This window comes from Triturus cristatus, chromosome 3_1, assembly GCF_964204655.1.
Source record: "Triturus cristatus chromosome 3_1, aTriCri1.1, whole genome shotgun sequence".
Lineage (NCBI taxonomy): Eukaryota > Metazoa > Chordata > Amphibia > Caudata > Salamandridae > Triturus > Triturus cristatus.
The window spans coordinates 416,726,206-416,746,707 of record NC_140583.1 but is presented as its reverse complement, the minus strand read 5'-3'; positions in this window follow the sequence as shown (position 1 = coordinate 416,746,707).

Genomic DNA, 20,502 nt, shown 5'->3' with positions numbered 1-20,502 from the left:
GTACTACCCTATTGTGGAGTATAGACCACCTGAATGGACACATCACTGCACGCATCCAGTCAAGTGGCACACAGACGCACTCAGAAAGCAACCCAGCAGCCACAACATATTTCAGGCTAACTCCATGCATTGACATATCAACCCTATAAACTCACATTCAGGTGAAGAAGTTGTTGATAAGCTGTGTGCGGACGTCACCCTCATCTTCATCATCACTGGCATCTTGGCCCAGGCCGGTATCCTCGAAAGGTGGCGGAGGTTGGTCATCGTCATCCTGGATGAGAGGCACTTTCTTCCGCACTGCCATGTTGTGTAGCATACAGCATACAAGAATAATATGGAACACCTTTGCAGGCTCATATGGGAGGGCCACTTCGGTCTTGTCCAGGCAGTGAAAGCGGCTTTTCAGGAGGCCAAATGTCCACTCAATCACCCTCCTGCTCCGACCATGTGCCTCATTGTAGCGCAACTCGGCCGGTGTCACAGGGTTCCTGAGGGGTGTCAGCAACCACGGCAAATTGGGGTATCCGGAGGCACCTACACACAAACAATTCAACAATTAGCAGAGTTTTGTAGGAGTGCGGAATACAACATTGCCAAACACACACAATGTTAAACAATCAGTACACACCGACGAGCCAGGCATGCTGATCTGGCATCTGTGACTTCAGCGTTGCAATGCGACTACTCCTCATTATGTAGGCATCATGCGCAGAACCAGGGAACCGTGCACACACATGTGTGATACACATGTCTGCAAGACATACCACAGAGCATTGATTGAGTGGAAATGTTTCCTGTTCCGGTATGCCTGCTCATGTGCCTGTGGTGGTATCAGGGCCACATGTGTACCATCAATAGATCCAATGACGTTCGGCATCCTCCCCAGTGTATAAAAGGCATCCTTTATTTCAGGGAGTTCAGCTGGGCTAGGGAACTTGATGTACAGGTCAAGGAAATGCAACATCCCCTCCAAGACATCGCGTAGCACACGGCTAAACATAGTTTGCGACATCCCACCTGCTGTAGCCACAGTGTACTGGAAGGTACCAGTAGCAAAGAAGTGCAGGGCTGCCATCACCTTCACCTCTGTGGTCAGTGCTGTAGGGTATGTCGGACCAGGTAGCAGATGTGGCGCCAACTGCTCCTCCAACTCCTCAATCAGTGGCCTGGTGAAGTGGTACCGTTGGATGCAGTCGCGTTCCTGCATGGTTTCAAGGTCTGTGAACAGTCGATGGACAGCTGGTGCGCTGCAGAACAGAGATGCACAAAGGAAGATTGACGGTTCATCCACCCATGTGGCCATGACCAGGCTCAATATGGGTGGGCGGAATTTGCGAACGTGACTTTCGCAAATTATCGCAAAAATGTTAAAAATCTCCGCAAACAAGCGGAAATATCGCGAAGATGCGGAAGTTTTTTTCCTGCCTGTTCGGGGTATTTTCTGCGTGGTCGCGGCTCGCCAACTTACCCATGCGGATGCTCGCGGGCGCGGCCATCTTGTTTTCACTCTTCTCGTGGTGCATGATCGCGAGAAGAAAGACGTGATTGCGCGACCAATGATATTACTGCGGGCGCGAACTGTCACGAGACAGCGCAAATGGCTACCAACAATCCAACATCTCGTGGAGAACGCGACCGGATCAGGAAAACTTGTCGGCGAACGCGGGGATTCAGGTAAGGCGATTGCGCGCGAGAGTGTATTATTTTACAGCGCGAGCAAGAAACAAATTATCGCTAAGCTGCGGAATGCGGAAATTTTGACATTTTCGCGCTCTTCGCGGATCGCGAAAATGTCAAATTATCGCAATTTCCGCGAGCGGAATGGAAATTTAGCCCAGGCCTACTCATTATCACATGATACATCATGACAATAGACAATGTACTGAGGTGTGTGCTGTTGGGCATGGACTCATATGTCACCTACACGCCCATCACCTCACATCTCAATTCCACATGTCCACATAAGTCACATGTAGTGCAATGGCCAATCATTGGGCTGTGTCACCCTACCTATGTACTGCTGTTATGTTACAAACACACACCACAGTGACAAGTGAGGCCTGATGTCTCCCAGGCATCACAGATCTTTGCCATGCAGATACCCAGGGTCCCTGTATTGCCACATCAACACTGGCATGACATGGCGTATTACGTACACGACACAAGGCAAGCGTGATTCCCACAGGTAGTGGCCACTGTTATCTCTGCAGGCCCTACATATACGTCTCTTAGACACACACAAACCATCAAGGTTGCTGCACATACCACATGGATGTGGAGACTGTCTCCCTTTGGGCACATTTGATCACCCACATCTGAGACACAACATGCACACAGACTGTGGGTGCACATCAGAATTGTGGCTACAGGTCTCACTGTGACGTACATGCCATCACCCCAGGACTCAGGGTGTATGTGACATGTCATAAACATATCCAACCTGCAACTGTGTCCATGTCTCATGCCCATTACTGTACAGTTGCTCATCACAGTGGTAATGTGCACAACACACAAAGGATTATGCCCCCATGAACACGTGCACAGCCTGGGAGTGGCTGAACAAAAGTGCCACACAACAAACCAAATGTTGCACCTCCCAACACACAGGGAATGCAGCCTTCCATGCCATGGGACACTGTGTGGCCAATGCTGTAGTGTGGTAGGTGTGCACATGTGTCCCTTGCAAGTAATTGTGTGTTGAAGCCGTCAAATAGTCACACCAATGAGCTCTGACGCGGGTGACAATGCGTACGCATTGCACGGTTCATGACTGAGCCGTGCGTACGCTTTGCCATTGACTGCAATGAGCTCCGACGCGGGTGACCATGCGTACGCATTGCACGGTTCATGACTGAGCCGTACGTACGCTTTTACATTGACTACAATGAGCTCCGATGCGGGTGACTATCATGCATGCGCGTCGGGCAGGCATGTTCTGAGACATTGGTACGCTTTGGCCATTGAATCATATGGAGACGGGTGCATGTGTATTTTCAAAATACGCGTTGTACAGTCAGTTGACCGAGCCGGGCACACCCATTGGCTCTGGACTGTCATGGAGACGGATGCGGATTGTACGAGTTGTGCGCTGGAAATTCAGTTGGATGTCTACAACAATGCTGCAATTCCTAGGGTTTTATGAAGGTGAAGATTTGAACGATGCGGAAGACATATACAAGTCGTACATTTCCATGGATTGGCCAGATTCATAGAATGCAACTGTGTTGGACCTATCACTGGGGATACATGGCACAGAGTCTGCCTCTGAAGCACATATATAACCCTGGATGGACCCAGGGAGCTCACTTGCCTGCACTACATGCTACTGGACCACATCCCTGCTACCACTGCTGCTGTCTCTGCATCCTCTGGCTCCTGCTATGGCAAGTACTCTGGAGAGGGCCCCAGCCTTCACTGACGAGGAGAACCAGGCCCTGCTGGACGGGCTCCTTCCACAGTACAGCAAGCTGTATGGGAAACCAGGGGAGTAGGTGAGTGTGCAGTCCACTGCCTTCCTAATTATGCATTTTGTCTGACTAGCAGTACTAGCCGTGTGCACACCAATGGCAAGCATTCTCACTGAGTAACTTCATCCCCCAAAGTGTGTAGGTACATGTAATAAACAGGTGTTCTGCAGCAAAAGTGCATTTGTGCAAGCTTAAACTTCCCAGGCATTGTTAACATGTCAGACATGCAGGTTATTTGTCCTTTTCCATAGGTGCACTACCTGTGTCACTCATTTCCCTTTGTGATGCTGACATGTATATCCAAATGTGTGCAGCACATATATGGGGCATGTGTGTTAATGGACTTTTAACTTTGTCATCCTCACAGGTTGATGCCCACGTGAAGCAGAAGATATGGCTGACCATCGCCCGGGCAGTTTGTTCGGTGGGGGTCTACAAACGCCGGATACGCAACTGCCAGAAGAGGTGGTAGGACCTTCGGGGCTGGACCCGGAGGATCGCAAGAGTCCAGCTGAAGCTGACACCTCCTCGCAGGAGGGGCGGACACCGGACCCTGACCCCCCCACATGCTCCGGATACTAGCGGTGGTCTTCCCGGACCTGAATAGGCAGCTGAAGACCAGACAGCAGCAAGGAGGGGGTCCATGCCTAATATGTGTACTATGTCTGATATGCTAATTGCAGTCTTTTGGCCTGGTCACTCTTCCACATTACGTAGGTCTTAAAGTCCAATACTCAGGTCCCTCAATTGTGTGATGCACCCTCCTCATCTGTTCCACAGGTGTGGCCCCTATAGTTTGTTGCTTGTGTCACTAGGGCACTGTGTCCCTGCAGTCAGCTATGCTTCAGCTTCCGGACAGCATCTGTTCCTGTGACTCTGTTGTGTGTTTCATGGGTGGGTCAATTGTTTACCCAATGCTTGAGATCTGACATGTGATCGCTGTGTGCCCTTGATATGTGTTCCAATTGCTGGTCTGACTCACCACAGGTGGCTGGGGTATTTCAAACAAACCCATGCAGCAGGGGACTCATTCATTCATTCATTATTACTTTATTCGGCTTTTGTCATTTGTAAAAAACCATAAAAGCAGTCACATTAAAATACATCGCTTAATTATACAAACATATATACTGATATGATATCTATTTCATAAAAGACAGTTAAAAGGTTAAAATTTAAATTAAAAAAGAAGACTTCTATACAAGTGAAACATCATATAGTTTTTATAAATTCTTTCGATGACGAACAATATATTTCAAAAACTTCACTATTGACCTTGCTATCCATTCCTCATCCAGTTGCTGTAAAGCCAGTAGTGTTGGACAACATCTTCTAATTCCAATAAGTCTTAAAAGCGGTATTAACCATTGTTTCTGGTATTCGCTATAAAATTGGCAGAAAAAGACCGTATGAATTGTTGCCTGCTTAGAGATATTGTCACAGGGACAGTAAGATAAAGCTGTGTCCCAATTATTCTTTGTTGGAAAGGCAACCAAACGGTGAAGCGAATTCAGCCTAAATCTAACCAACAAGAATCTTTCAAAGGTAGTAAAATCAAAGGTTAGGTAAGGCTGAATATTAAAAGTAATTTGAAGGGCAATGCTTTGTTGTACAGTTGCTTTTGACCCCTCATTAGCAATCCGGAGCTCTTCTAGATGGCTAAGAGACTTTTTTGTTAATATTTTTCTAGGTACCGCTTTAATTGAAGTTGGATCTAGATAATATTTTTCCATGCCTAACTCGGTTAGAAAAGATCTTATATAGGTTAGCCATCAAATTTTTGTTACAAAGTCCAGCGCCATACAGTCTCGGATTATTGATTGTGTTAAAAAGTTCTTATCCGAAGACCAGATACGATGCCAGAGTAAGAGGGGTTGGATTCTGGCTAAATCTGAAATGTAAGGAATACCTAATTCGTTGTGGCAGACAAAGGTCGAAGCACTCGCGGGAAGAGATAGAAGGTATTTCAGAAAAGCATTCTCAATTACCTGAAGTAAGTGTGTATCTAGATAGCCCCATAGACCTGCCCCGTAAATTGCTACAGGTTGACATTTAGCAGTATAAATTTTTAGTAATTCCACAGGAGATCTCTTGCCCAATTTTTGGGCAAAATTAACAATAGCCTTTGTAGTTCGTGAAAAATGGAGCTTTCTAGAGTCAAGTGCTGCTTTCCATTGTAGTTTATGGTCAATAATTATTCCCAAATAGGGGTATTGAGCTGTTGAAGCGATTTTCTCTTGGTTCAGATAGATTTCCATCTTAGGTTTTTTGCAGGGACCAGAAGACATAACAAATGTTTTTTTTGTATTTATTCGTAAGTCTAAGGAACCCATAAAATCGGAATATCTATTCAGAGCCCTTTGTAACTCAATTGGGGTTCTTGCCAAGATCAGCGCATCGTCGGCATATAATAGGGCCGGGATCTGACGATCCTTAACACATGGGAGGTCCTGACTCCCTTTCAGCATGGCTTTCTCCAAGCCATTGGTATGAAGAGTAAAGAGAAAAGGGGGCCAGGACACACCCCTGCCTTACCCCTCACTCTACATTAAATGAGGCGGTCAGTTCTCCATTTATCCCGAACCTTATCCTCGCAGAGGCATCAGAATACAGTTCGCGTAAAAAATTTAATAGTGGTGTATCAACTCCCATATTCTGTAGTATGGACCACAGTTTAGAGTGGCTGACACAATCGAAGGCCGCAGACAGGTCTACGTAAACCATATAAACGTTGCCTACTTTAGCGGAAGTGTATTTTCCTAATAGTAATGACAAGTTTAGGGCCTGGTCAACTGTTCCTAGCCCCTCTCGGAATCCGAACTGAATGTCCGATAGGATTTTAGAGTCCTCGGCCCAGTCCTGGAGACGTTCCAATATAATCCTCCCCGCCATTTTGCCCACCGAATCTAGTAGTGAAATTGGTCGGTAGCAGGTGACATCTTGACGATCTCCTTTCTTGAAGATAGGAATCATGATTGTTTTAGACCATGAAACTGGTAAGCTGACCCTGCATGCTGCATTAAACACCCTTGTTAGAATTAATGCCCAGAGTTCTAGGTTTGATTTAAATAGGTCTATAGGGACCCCGTCCGGGCCCGGGGCCTTGCGGTTTTTGCTCACTTTCAGTGCTGATATCACTTCATCCATGGTTATGTCAATATTTAGGGGGTACGGTGTTCCTGAAGAGGTTAGGGTACTGAGTCTTGGGTGTCCCCTTCCCTATAGTTATTTGAGAAGATCTTTGAAAAGTGCTCTACCCATGCCCCCGCATCAATTGCCACCTCAATAGTTGGAGAATCATTAGTGTTATTGAGAAAAGGGGATTTAACTATGGTCCAGAAAGCAGAACTATTTTTATTTTTAATGCTTTCATGAAGTTGTGCCCATAAGTCCGACTTAAGTTCGGATTTTCTGTCTTTTAGGGCTGAGTTATATTCTCTTCTCAGGACTGTTATTTCCTGGGGTACCCTATTTTTTTTTTGCAAAGCTTTTTTTAGTTTGGTATGGGCAATTGTGCATCTGTGGTTAAACCAACCTAGTTTTTTCGGGTGGGTTAGTTTTTTTGATTTTACGAACAAAGCTTTATTAGTTGCTTTCAGGATCTCCCCAAAGTGGACCAAATGTTCTGGTTCCATAGTATGCAAATCTAGACATTTTACAATGTCACTAGAAACCTCTTTCATTAATCTGGCCAGTATTTCTGCTGGGTCCACCTTTTCCCATTTCAAAGCGTAACCATTAAGCTTATCCAAGTGAAGGGAGTTTTGTCTCAATATGCTAGGTATAGTTTGGATTTGGGATTCATATAATGGAAGGAATGTTATGGTCAGAGCACAATGATCACTTACAGTAATATGTGTGCTAAAATCCTTCATCCAATTTCCTGCTGAATTTGAAATTAGAATAAAATCAATAATAGAGTGTCTTTCTCTGCCTATAAAGGTCGACTCCGGCCAATCAGTATCAGGATTCCTGTTATTAGCGATTACAAGGTCCATGTCAATTAATATTTCATTTAAAGTAGGACCTGCGCCGTTATGCGAGAAATGAAGAATTGGTTCCTGTTGTTCGTCTGTTAGCCCACACAAAATACCTTTATTAATTTTACATAAATGTAAATTAAAATCACCTCCCCAAATAATAGTTGCACCCATATGGGATGCTTTAATCAATGTTGTTAATTGAGAAGAAATCTGTCGGAGGATTACCCTTAAATCGTGGTCCTTTAAGTTGTTGTAAAAATTAACAAGGAGAACCAATTCTCCTTTAGCAAAGCGGATACTCAATATTTGGAAATGGACATCTAAAATAACTGGAATAATATGGACATTTCCTAGCAGATTATAAATATAGATAATTAAGCCTCCCTTTGCTCTGCCTGAGGATGTAGGAACAGCGGATGAAGAATAGGTTTTGTAGCCTGCAATATGTATTGCGTCTATAGCCCACGTTTCCTGTAGGCAGATAATACTTGAATTTTTAAAAAGAATGGGACCCTGGCCATTTTCAATTTTGGGAGATAAGCCTGCTATGTTCCAGGAAAGCAGTATTATTGGTGATCCTTGTTTATATAAGGTTGTCTCCAAGAGCGTTTTAGACTGTTTTAATTTTAAAGTATCCATGACTCCGTGGGAGATGGTATTAATTCCGAAGATGTTGGATGTTATAGATTCGGCTGAGTCTAGTCTTTTATGAATCGGTTCGGGACAGATTAACTGATCTTTCAAGGGTGTTAATAAAATGTCATGGCTACTGCCCTGGTGAGGTATCGGGCTTATATCTTTAGTATTTGGGGATTTTACTTTTTTGTATGATTGTGATTTTTCAGCTTGTATATACCCTAAGCCCCGAATAAAGCGTCAGTCCACTGATTCAAATTCCGAAAGGGCGGAATATCGATTGAAAGTAGGGACGTTATATCTAGATAGTTCTCCACTGTGGCCGAGTCGGGACAGGCTCTGTTAGGTTTAAACAGCATAAATTCGGGATAGAAGTAAGTTAGATCTCGAGTAGAGATTGCATCTCCTCCATACTCCCTTGGCCAGTCTCCCATATATCTCACCACATTTCTATCTCTAAAATTAATTATAATAATTATAATAAGGTCACCACTGATATCCTTAGGTCTATGCCCCAACCACCATAATCTCCTTACATTGAGAATTTCTCCATCAATGTGGGCCGGCAGGGGTCTATTACGGCCTAACCAATGCATCACTTTGTTCTTTAGTTCCTGCTGCCCTTCGATCCTTGGACCCTTAAGTTCTGGGACCCCTGTCAATATCACCACATAGGGAGCTGCTTCTGGGGGGAGATCTATTATTTGTTGTTTGGCCCTTATCGAGTCATTAGTTGGGAGGGATTTACTCGTAGATTTATTTTGTTTCTCCTGAACATTAGGGGTTTTATCGTTACCAACATCTCGATCTGCACTAGATGTGATATTAATGTTATTATGGTTCTGGGATGACGTTGGTAAAGCTTCATTTCCTCCTTGAATCTGTTGGGTAGATGATTTATCACCCATTCGATCTTGTGTAGATTTAAGGGCCGTTTTTTGGGGGTCTGAAACTATAGTAGAAGCCCTGATTGTTTCGGTGTTAGTTGTAATAGTTTGTTCCAAGGACTCCAGTATTTTTTTTACTCTCTCTAAAAGTGGCAATATCAATGCTTTCACTAGTAATTCCATGGAACCTAATAGTCCCTCCAATGATTTAGGCGAGATAGGGGAACTTTCTATGACGATTTTCTCCATTCTTTGATTAGGGTTAACTGGAGTGGGATTTTTCCTCTTATTAACTTTAACAGACCGCCTAGATAGAGTAATCCCAGTTTTAACATCTTTTTTTCTTTTCAATACTGGATGTACCTGGGTTTTATGAGGCAATGGATCATTAGAATCGTCTATGGATGTAATTGTAGCATGATCGACGGTGATAGAATCAGGGGTTGAAGTGGGTAATAAGTCTTCTGCTTCCCTGTCAATTGGAATAATTGAGTCTTGTGGCTCCATAAAAGTAGTATGGGCATGTATTTGATCTATTTTATTCCTTTTGTTGGGGGGGGGGTGTAATAGCCCTTTGAATGTTACCCAATGAGGAACGTTTCCTATAAAGAGGTTCAGAAGATAGTCGTCGTTCAGTAATAGTTATTTCGTGCTTCAGCGCTGAGGCTGCTCTAGTTATGAAGAGGTCTAATGTTCCCCTCACTGAGCCGCCCACCGTAGATTTTCTGGGCTTGATAACACGTGAAGTCATGATACCTGAACAGAGTAACAATAATAACAGGGTATATGATTTAAAACTATGAATATATTACAGTACAGAATGGTAGTAGCAATGACTTATTAAATGAGAAATGTCCAAGTATAATTAAACAAGGAGGCAGTGCTGGAACACTTTCAGTATAACCAAGTGGAGATTAACCTCATACACTAGACTGCAATGGATGATTTAGGGGACTGGCCCAGCCCTGCCACGAACTGCCCCGGACGGCCACAGACGGCCCGCCCTTTGCCCGGGCTTAGCCCGCGCGCGGTCCCGCGATGCGGGGAGTCTAGTTGTTTTTAAAGCGCCTCCAGGCGCGAATGTCGGTATGACAGCTTCCGGTAAAGGGGGCAAAGGAGCCTGGGAGTTGTGGTCTCCCCTCCACACAGCGGCTGCGAGGATAGCAAACGCGGCAGCGGTAGGTAGACTCGGCCAGCAACAGGGACGTCGAGAAGAGGGAAATCGAAGAGGTAGGCACTAAGTTCTTGGTTCAGCCCCAAACACAAACACTTGCCAGCACCCGCTCCACCTGGAGACTAGTTGTTTTTAAAGCGCCTCCAGGCGCGAATGTCGGTATGACAGCTTCCGGTAATGGGGGCAAAGGAGCCTGGGAGTTGTGGTCTCCCCTCCACACAGCGGCCGCGAGGATAGCAAACGCGGCAGCGGGAGGTAGACTCGGCCAGCAACAGGGACGTCGAGAAGAGGGAAATCGAAGAGGTAGGCACTAAGTTCTTGGTTCAGCCCCAAACACAAACACTTGCCAGCACCCGCTCCACCGGGAGACTAGTTGTTTTTAAAGCGCCTCCAGGCGCGAATGTCGGTATGACAGCTTCCGGTAATGGGGGCAAAGGAGCCTGGGAGTTGTGGTCTCCCCTCCACACAGCGGCCGCGAGGATAGCAAATGCGGCAGCGGGAGGTAGACTCGGCCAGCAACAGGGACGTCGAGAAGAGGGAAATCGAAGAGGTAGGCACTAAGTTCTTGGTTCAGCCCCAAACACAAACACTTGCCAGGGGACTCAAATTTGTAGGCCTCAGGAGTATGTATATAAAGTATGTGACACTTGCTTAGCCAACTGACTACTGTCCAGGGCCAAACACTGTTTCACGTAGACCTGGGCAGTCATGCCTACTCAAGGGCATTTAGAAACACTCTGTAATCCCACTCCTGTGTACCAACTTACAGGTTGTATGTATGTATGTATGTATCGCGTATTTGTATAGCGCGGACTGTCACCCGAAGGGTATCCTGGCGCTTAGACAATTATACTGACAACACACAAAGCGATCAGAAGGACTTAATCAAACCTAGGAAAAAGATATGTTTTTAATTCCTTCCTGAAAGAAGAGAAATCCCCGGAGCTTCTCAATGACAGGGGTAGAGAATTCCAATGTTTGGCTGCCACATATCTAAAAGCCCGCCCGCCCATCCGAACCCTCATAACCTTCGGAATTACCACAAGGTGTGCTGACAATGACCGAAGAGATCGAGAGGGCACATACCACTGAAACAATTCCTGCAGTGGAGCAGGTCCTTGCCCATGAAGTCCTTTAAACACTAAACAAAGTGCTTTAAAGATAATTCGCTGTGGGACAGGCAGCCAATGAAGATCAGCTAACGCTGTGGAAGAAGAGTCAGAACGGCGCCGGGAGAGAGCCAGCTTGGCCGCCATGTTCTGCACACGTTGTAGTTTAGCCACCAGGTTGGCCGGGGCTCCCAGCAATAGTGCGTTGCAGTAATCCAGCCTGCTCAATATAGTGCCACGCACCACTTCTGGCCGAACATGAGCCGGCAGCAGCAGAAGAATCTTCCACAGCATGCGGAGCAGCATCGTGCAAGTGGCCACAGTTTTATTCACAAACAGGTCCAATTTAAGATTAGGCCCAAGCACTACGCCCAGATTCCAAGCGGAGGCAGCTGCCGAGGGAGCATCCTGAAAGGATGTAGGCCAGAAATCAGGAGGCAGAGGCCGAGGAACACGATCCAGCGAGCAGTATAATACCTCTGTTTTGGAGCTATTAAACTGCAGGGAATTCTGCCTCAGCCAATCTGCAGTTGACTCCATACACTGGTGGAAAGTCTCCAGAGGCACCGCATCCTTACCCTCGATGGAAAAGATGAGCTGCGTATCATCGGCATAATTAATAACCGAAATGCCGAATGATTTATTCAGACTCACCAGAGGGCGGAGATAGAGATTGAACAAAATAGGGCTGATGGCCGACCCTTGCGGGACGCCCTGCTCAACCGCTTTAATCTCCGACTGGAATGGTGGCATAGCCACTACCTGGCGCCTGTCTCCTAGGTAGGAGATCAGCCAGTCACGAGCCAAACCCTTCACCCCTGCATCCTCGAGTCCACTGACCAGGATGTCATGGTTGACCGTGTCGAAGGCGGCCGACATGTCGAGCAGCACTAGAAAGGCTGCTCGTCCAGTGTCGGCTCGCGAGCGAAGATCGTCCAAAACGGTCACCAGGGCAGACTCCGTGCCGTGTACTGGTCTAAAACCAAATTGAGACGCGTCCAGGCGGAAATTGGTCTCCATAAAACTGGACAGATGTGTAGTAACCAGTTTCTCCAGAATCTTAATGGGAAAAGGGAGCAGCGATATAGGTCTGTAATTTGCTGGACAGGTGGGATCCAAAGTTTCCTTCTTCAATAAAGGTGAGACCACTGCTAATTTCCAACACTCCGGAACACGTGCCAAAGAAAGAGACTGGCAACAAATAGCGTACAGCGGGGGAAAAAGCTCCATCTGGAATATTTTCCAGTATTTGTGTGGCAAAGGGTCCCGAGGGGAACCAGAGGATACACTATTAGCCAGCAGGCAGAACTCCTCAAAAGACGGAAGGGGAAAACTATCCAACTGTGCCTGTTCACCACCTACCCCTTTCGTCTCCATGTCAGCCACTAGTACGGAACCCCGTACAGGCTGGATAGCAAAAGTGGGCGTCGGAGTAAGTTTGCTTAAGATCAAAGCGATCTTGTCTTCAAAAGCCTGCGCCAAAGAAGTACATAGAGCTTGAGAGGCAGGGATGTCGTTAGCCGCAGAGGTAGGTCGAGAGAGATCCCCAACAATCTTAAACAGGGCCTGCGTTTTATTCAATGCGTTTAAGAGTGATTCCTCAAGGAATCGCGCTTTGGCACCTTTAATATGCGTTTTATAAATCAATAGGGCCTGTCTAAAAGGGCTTTCTCAGATTCTAGATAGTGTTTTCTCCAAACTCGCTCCGCACGTCTACAGCAAAGCTTCAATTGCGATAACTCAGCAGTAAACCAAGGCATTTCGATCTTGGATCTGTCCCTGATTTTACGCAGGGGGGCTATCTCCTCCAGGGAGTTATGGATCTTCCGGCTGAGGCACTCATAACTTGCATCCACACTGTTCCCTAAGGGGATTTCCCCGCCCAACAAAGACGGCAGGCAAGATTGTTTAAGCAGCCTCGACCACTGCCTGCCCGTTTTAGTCCTAGTACCGGTACTTCCACTCCCAGTTGTTACCATAGGGAGTGCAACGGAAAAAAGAACTAGGGCATGGTCCGTCCAACACTGAGGAAGGATGTCTCGAACCACTACCTGTCTAGCATCAGCAAAGATGAGGTCAAGAGTGTGGCCCTTAGTGTGGGTCTGTGAGTGCACCAGCTGCTGCAAGTGAATGTCACTACAGGCCTGGACCAGGTCCGAGAAGACCGACCTTGTAGGTCCATCAGCACACAAATTAAAGTCTCCCAGAATCAAAGTCCTAGCATGGGTGTTAGAAAGCTCGTAGATGGTATCAATTAACTCGGGTACTGCTGACAGAGTGCTTGCAGGGTCCGATAACACAACAACCCAGAATAGAGAGTGCCACCCTGCCCTATCAAGGAAAAGGCCAGAGTCTCACAGCCCGAGATACTCTTGGTGTCAAGCATTGAAACATCGAGCGAATCCCTGTAAATAAAACCCACACCGCCTCCTCTAGCTCCCTCCCGTGGGATGTGTCTGATCTTGTAACCGGGGGGACAGGCTAACCCTAATTCCACCGCACAATCCGCTCTGATCCACGTTTCTGTCATAAAAAGAACATCTAACTCACAGGACTCTATGAGTAGTGCAATTTCCATATGATGTTTATTCAGAGATCTCACGTTCAGCAGACCGCACGTTAGGGACTGCATACACCGCGTGGTGGCAAGAGGCTGATGGCACAGAGCCGTACCTGGGTTGAGTTTTAACAGCAAATCTCTGGTATACGTGAGCCGAGCATCGGACGATGGTACAGGGTCCCCGGCTCCCGGCACGACCTGTGCGCGAACGGGCGCAAACGGGCTTACCTGTGGCGCACCTCCGGCGCGCCGCCGTCGCGCTCGCTGCGCGCCACCGCTGCGCGCTGGTACACACATCCCTTATATACTATAGAGCGAATCCGCGCGGGAGTCCTGCGAGGACACACCTCTAGACCCACCAAAGATGGCACCCGAAAGCGGCCTGATCCAATGAGCCTCACCTAAGATGGCGGCCGGGACGCCGCGATCGCGTCCTAAGTAGTCCCCCGGAATCTAACTAAATCCCGCAAAATGCAGGTGAGTTGTCAGAATTTTAAAGTGCAGGTTTGACCTATCTGAAACCCCCGATAATTAGGCTACAGAAAGCGCAGAGCACAAGAAGTATCAGCGCGAGTTACAATATATTAAAATTGACATAAAAGCAAAGACAACAACAGCAAGATACGCGTTAGCGCTGAGGTATAAAGGTCTACCTGAGACAGCGAGAGACTCCTTAAATATGCTGTCCAGTGCGCGGGAGTCCTGCGAGGACACACCTCTAGACCCACCAAAGATGGCACCCGAAAGCGGCCTGATCCAATGAGCCTCACCTAAGATGGCGGCCGGGACGCCGCGATCGCGTCCTAAGTAGTCCCTCGGAATCTAACTAAATCCCGCAAAATGCAGGTGAGTTGTCAGAATTTTAAAGTGCAGGTTTGACCTATCTGAAATCCCCGATAATTAGGCTACAGAAAGCGCAGAGCGCAAGAAGTATCAGCGCGAGTTACAATATATTAAAATTGACATAAAAGCAAAGACAACAACAGCAAGATACGCGTTAGCGCTGAGGTATAAAGGTGCTGCTTAGTGACATGTGCCTTCAGGCGTCTGCCTCTGTGTCATTATGTTGTGGCTTCCTGTTACGTACAACTGAGGTTTTCATGAGTTTGAGGGTCAGCAGTGCATCTGAGATGTGACTGTGAAAGACAAGACCTGTGTGACATATAGGTGTGTGATCATTTGACAGCGCACAATGGTGTATGCAACTGTGCACTTCAGGCAGCTGGGTTAAATGCACAGCAGACTGTGATGTGCTCATGTACAAGGAGTTGTGTTCGCAGAGACTCATATGTCTGATTTGCATGATGTGGAGTCTTCTGGGTCATGTATATGTTGTTTGCAGGGGATGGACAAGTGCACTTGTCAGCTGCAGAGTTTGCTTTACCCCTGAGCTATGATTGTGACACAGTGCATACTGTTGTCTGGATGCCCTGCCCCTGTGATAGGAGACAGTGTTGACTGACTTTCCAGGCATGCCAGTGCCATGGCATTTAACTTGCTATGAGTGATCCTGCATTGTGTTCAAGTGTGCTCCATGCACCCCAGTGTGGCATTGACTATCAGGACATGAGAACATCATAGTGTGTGTTGCTGGCATGCATCACAAGCATGTGAAATGAGTCTCTGCCCATCCCTTCATCTGGACCCCTGTACTGAGTCAGTGGCAAGAGATGTGCTGTGTGTATAGTGACATACTCCGACATGTTCACTTGCATGTCCAAAAAATGTGTGGGTGGTGCATGTCGGCACATTGGGGTATTAGCATCTAACATGCAACAGCCATATGGGTGCAAGTCCAGGAGGGATATGTGTGCCATGGTTGATGGGGAGACTGACAATTGGCTTATTCTAAACAGTGTTTTGACTTTGAGCAGTGTTCAGCTGATGATGCCAGGCCTTGCCCTGTGATGTGATGTACTCACTGTGGTGTGTGCAGTCAGTGCAGGTGACTGATGTTGTTCTCTTTCTTCCTATTTCTATCCAGATAAATCCACGGCCACAGGAGGGGACAGCTCCATGGACCAGGAGGAGCCACAGAGCCTTACAGGGACAGAAGGAGAGGAGTCGGGTGGACCCAGTGGCACGGAGGGCGAGTGGAGCTACACCGAGGAGTCCTCACACCATCCACCCCAGCTGAGGGCCATACCAGCTCGGTGGATGACTCCCTTGCGGAGGTGGGTATCAGCAGCCACCAAACACAAGCTAGTGAGGCTATCCCTACCACCGCCCACCACCACCGTCACCACCTTCCCATCGGCTCCCATCCCAGAGGTCCGTGGAGGCTCCCGTGTTCGGGAGCATGTCTCCTTTTTGCCAGGTACCGCACACCCTGCCCCTGTGTCCCCTGCTGCCCTGAGTGAGGAGTCTGTGGACTTACTTAGACAGATCCATGTAGGGCAGACATCAATGCTGAGTGTCCTCCACACACACACCAGTCTGTTGACGCAACTGGTGTCGTTCATGGAGGGCATTTCATCGGGCATGTCTGCCCTACAGAGGACCAATCAGTCCGTTGCCTCCTCCCTGACGACAGCAGTGTCCCCCCTCCAACAGTCCCGCACCCCTCCTACCCCTGCACCACCCACAATTCCTAGCACCCTACCTGTCCCAAGCACACACACACCTGCACATTCTCACAAAGCCACAGACACGGGCAGCACACAAACACACAAACCAAGGTCTAGACGTGGTGCACACAAGCAAGCGCAGGGCACTGATACCACACTCATAGGGGATGGTTTGCAGACACACACACAGTCATCCACAACCACTCCGCAGTCCTCCAGTTACTCTCCCTCCCAGCACCCTTCCCTTGCCTCACCTGCAACCCCATCTCCAGAGAAGCTCTTCCTCTGTGACCTTGGCCTCTTCCCCACTGACCCAGCAGATCCAGATTAGAAGGGGAAGAGGAAGTCCCCACACACAGAGGGGAGTGCCTCTCACACCCGGACACCCTCGCCCAGGTGCAGTCAGACTGAGGCCCCCACCCGCAAGTACCCCCGGAGCCAGAAGAGCAAGACCCCACCCCGCCACGCAGCTCCACAACAAAGTCTCTGTCCTCCATCCCCCAGGGCACCACTCCAGAGGTTCCCCCGCCACACCCTGCCCCGGTTCCCTCATCCACAGACACACCATCCCCTAAATGCTGAGGTCCTCCCCCCCAACACTAGCTCTTCTAACCCCGGTCAGACAGTTAGTGCCACTGATGTGGGGACCGTGTCCCCCCCTCTGTCCTGCCGACCTCACCTGCACCCCATTCCGGTCCCATGGAGTTAAGCTCTGCAGTGGAGTCCACGACCACCCCGTCTGACTAGGGCACTGCAGTGGGGACCCAAGCCACTCCATCTGACCTGCCCGCTGAAGTTGTGCCGGCACCCACCCCATCTGACTTGTGCCCCACAGTTGTGACTGCACCCACCACTTCAGTCAGCTCCACTGCAGTTACCAGTGATTCTCCTGCATCCACCACCCCTTCACTGCCTCCTTCTGCTGCACCCTGATCCTGTCCCTGCGGTGCCTAGCCTGCCACCATGTATGCCCCTCTGAGGGGATGTCCCCTGTCCTTAGCAGTGCAGGCAAGCAACATGTGACAGTTGTCATTCAAGTTCACTCCTTGTCATTTGATAATGGACTGGCCATTGGCCTATGTTTTGAACGGACGTTTACATTTTCATCTGCTGAATAAAGCTTTTTTCTTTCTCCTTGTGAATTTAATTTAGCTGCACATTATGTTGATTCTGTTTAGCATGACCTTGCAATTGTAATGCTGGATTTCAAATGTAGAATACTGAGGTGTTTATGTGAGGTACTCCGTGTAGTCCATGAGATATGTATCCTATTATGGTCATTATTCATATCATCCTTTGCAGCTAAATGGGTGTGTCATGATTAACAATTTGTGGACATCTCTGTAAACATTTCATTTGCATGGTCACATCTGTGGCTTGCACACATGCACATATGATGTGCTTCCCATTGTCCAATTTGTCTATTTCCCTGACTGTGGGCGCATCTCCACTGGACTTGTAAGTGTGGGCATCATTGGTGTAGGAGCAACTTGGTCCACTGTGCAACTTGCTGGACATATGTATTGAGTATGTGCAGATGACTTAAGAGAGACTCCCGTACCCAGGTTGTTGTGACTAGAGCCTTCATTGTCTGGTAACTCATGGCTGACTGACCAAGTGTTCTGCTGACATGACGGAGACCTGCTGAGACTATGTTTGGCACAGCTGAGCTTCCACAGGAGTTGAGTCCCCTCAAGTAAGTGTGTTGTTCCGTGACATTGCCTGGGCCAATGTTGTGTGCTGTGTGGGCATGTGTGTGTGTGTCCACATCCCTTTTCATACACAGGCAGTGTTCCCTTGATAAGTTCCTGTTGTTGATGCTTGCTGAGTGGTACTGTGCTCATCCCACAACTTTGCCATGGGCTACCAGATGTGTGGGTGCATGACACACTACTGTTAATTGGTGTTTCATCATTGGGATTTGTCTGTTCTGAGTGGTGATGATGTGGTCTGACGCAGATGGGACACAATCAGGGGTCCCCAAGGCACTTGTTTGTTCACAATATCATGTAGTTGTCCCTAGGTGGTACCTTTCAGTGATTGACATGTGTATGTGTGTGTGACTGATCCCACTTGCCCGGTTTGGGGCAGCAAAGTTTGCAGGTGTCAGCAAGTGTGCCTTGTGGTTCTCCTTGGCTTCTGCATTGTCCTGGGACTGTGGCAGTTATTCGGAAGGTTACGTGAGCTTTGACGTCATGGCCATGTACCGCGTACTGTGCAGTATGTCTGTCATTCACCAGAGTTGTAAACTGTCCTTGTGTGATGAGTCTGTGCACCTTAGTTCTACCCAACATTACTGTGTTTGTCATGGGTGCATGTGCAATGTCACCTGTCCATGTGGGCTTCACAGATGCACATTTGTGCAGTTCAGGGTGTGTGGCGTTGAGGGTGGACTGATGGAAATGTTTGCATGGATGACAGGCCATGCTGAGTGATTTGTGTTTGTGTAGGTGTGATGTATGGTTGTGGCACAGGACACGTCTGGGTTTCACAATTTGTACGACATCTACCTTTGTCATCATAGTGGACGTGTCATGCATGCCTGTGTCACCCCAATGTCTGGTCACTGGGGGTAGTGCTGTTGTGTGTCAGTCTCTTGCTGTGTTAGTTGCTGTTCATTCCAGCTTGTGTCACATGTGTCTGTTGTGCTCCCTCTCATCTCACAATGCCTGATTGCCCACTAAGGGGGAACCATTGATGGTTTACTTTTGTATGGCACTGTGTCCACATCTGTCTCACTGTGGTTCAGCCCTCCTCATGTGTTGTGTAGTTGCCTGGGGGTACTGAGATACACACACACACACATGTTGTGGCAGAAGTGCAGTGTGAGGTTGCCGGTTTGTGTTTGTGCATCTGCACCAGTGCATTGGTATTGCTGTTGTGGGCCATTGTCTGGATGTTGTTTTTGTGATTTACCCTGCTGTCACTGTGAGTCATATTACATCATTCTGCACATTCATCCTGGTTGTTAGGTCCCATTGCTGGCATGGAATGGGAGTTTGTGACCTGACACCTACAGTCTACATAGGATGTTTTGATTTGTGTGTCTATGTTCGAGATGTGTGTATGCTTTGTGATGGTCACTTCTGCTTTTGTGTCATTGTACACTGTATGCATTGTCAGCCCCATGGGTGGTGCTTGTCTGCACATGGCCGAGAGTATGTTAGGTTTTCACAGCACTGTTAGCCTCACCACATCTCTTTGGGTATGGGACACAACCACTACTTTGCCCTAAAAGTCTTTCATGTGTTGGGACCAGGAATCATACATGTTGTTTGGCATTTGCAGCTTTGACCATGATGACACTTACCTTTTGGTCACTGTGAGGAGGGGGTTTTGGACCCCATCACCACAATGCTCAACATTTGCTGCAGTTTGGAACCACACACTTAACTTTTGTTCTAAACAGTGAGGGGGTGTTATTTTTACATTGACACAGTGATAGTGATGCTTGCCTTGTGTAGGCTACACTCAGTTTTTGCTCACACATGTGATGGTAGTTACATTGTATGTTCGAAGTCATAATCACTGTTGTGGACATTTGTCACAGACCACACACTGATGTTAGGGGGGATGTATTTTGCTGAAATACCTAATGTTGGTGTATGATGGATGTGTGGCGCATCACCCATCCTATTGTGGGGGTGGCAGTAGTGATGGGCAACCTAAGCCCTATGGGTGGGGGTGGCAGGAGTGATGGGCAACAGGTCCCATATGAGTGGGGGTGGCATTTGTGATGGGCAACATAAGCCCTATGGGTGGGGGTGGCAGTAGTGATGGCCAACAGGTCCCCTATGGGTGGGGTGGCAGGGATGATGGGCAACATAAGCCCTATTGGTGGTGGTGGCAGGAGTGATGGGCAACAGGTCCTCTATGGGTGGGGGTGGCAGTAGTGCTGGGCAACAGGTCTCCTATGAGTGGGGGTGGCAGGGGTGATGGGCAACAGGTCCACTATGAGTGGGGGTGGCAGGGGTGATGGGCAACAGGTCCCCTATGGGTGGGGGTGGCAGGAGTGATGGGCAACAGGTCCACTATGAATGGGGGTGGCAGGGGTGATGGCCAACAGGTCCCCTATGAGTGGGGGTGGCAGGGGTGATGGGCAACAGCTCCCCTATG